Source organism: Eurypyga helias, unplaced genomic scaffold (genome assembly GCF_000690775.1).
Source record: "Eurypyga helias isolate BGI_N326 unplaced genomic scaffold, ASM69077v1 scaffold46141, whole genome shotgun sequence".
In the NCBI taxonomy this organism is placed as follows: Eukaryota; Metazoa; Chordata; class Aves; order Eurypygiformes; family Eurypygidae; genus Eurypyga; species Eurypyga helias.
In genome coordinates, this window is record NW_010229743.1 from 5,475 (window position 1) to 6,478 (window position 1,004).

Sequence of the window (1,004 nt, forward strand, 5' to 3'; positions counted from 1 at the left end):
TAACTTCTTTCTGATATCCAATCTAAGCCTGCCTGCTTTCAATTTAAATCAGCCCGGTGAGGTGACCAGCTCCCTGCAGTGACCAGCCCGGTGAGGTGACCAGCTCCCTGCGGTGACCAGCTCCCTGCAGTGACCAGCCCCATGCAGTAACCAGCCCCGTGCAGTGACCAGCCCTGTGCAGTGACCAGCCCTGTGCAGTGACCAGCTCCCTGCAGTGACCAGCTCTGTGCAGTGACCAGCTGGCAGCAGAACTAGAAGGTGCGTTATTTCCACTAGCACTGTGATAAGGAAACCTGGTTTCCTTTGGCTCTGCCCCAAGGTCGATATGGCACGGAAAACAATCCATAGATTTGACTGAAGCTTTTCCAAGGGCGAGACCACAGGTCTGCCATCTCCCCCCAGGGAAGCTGGTGAGGATTAATGGGGTAAAACTGGGCACCGGTAGAGCTGCAGGCAAACGCATGGGGAATGAATCACATAGACTTGTGTCCTTTGGGGAAAAAGAGGCTTCAAGGATCAACTCCCTCCTTCAAAGCCACATGTGATTTGTCTTGCCATGCTTCCTCCTCCACTCCACACTTCCCTGCTCCTTCCAGCCCTGTCCTTGGCTGAGACCTGGGCCAGCACGGACCTGGGAACTTATCCAAGCTGAAAAATTGTGTACCCTGCACGGGAGGTGTCTGGAGATCCCATGCTTACTGGGCTGATCCTCAGGCCAAAAGCACTTTGGTGTCTCCCCAGCCTCACCCCTGCCTGGTGCCTGCCAGCTCCTGGAGGAAGGTGGGACAGGGACTGGGCACTGCAGCCCTTTTTGGCCGTGGCAATGGCTGACGAGTCGGTGGGCACAAGGGTGGGCAGGAAGGCACCCGCACCCACGTACTGGGGGAGCTCGGGACCCTCCACGTGGCCCCAGGGTGGGGAGCAGCTCCCAGGGGACAGTGGGGTGGGAAGAGGTTTGGGGGCAGGGGATGCTCGGGAGGTGGAGGAGGGGAGCGGGGCAGTAG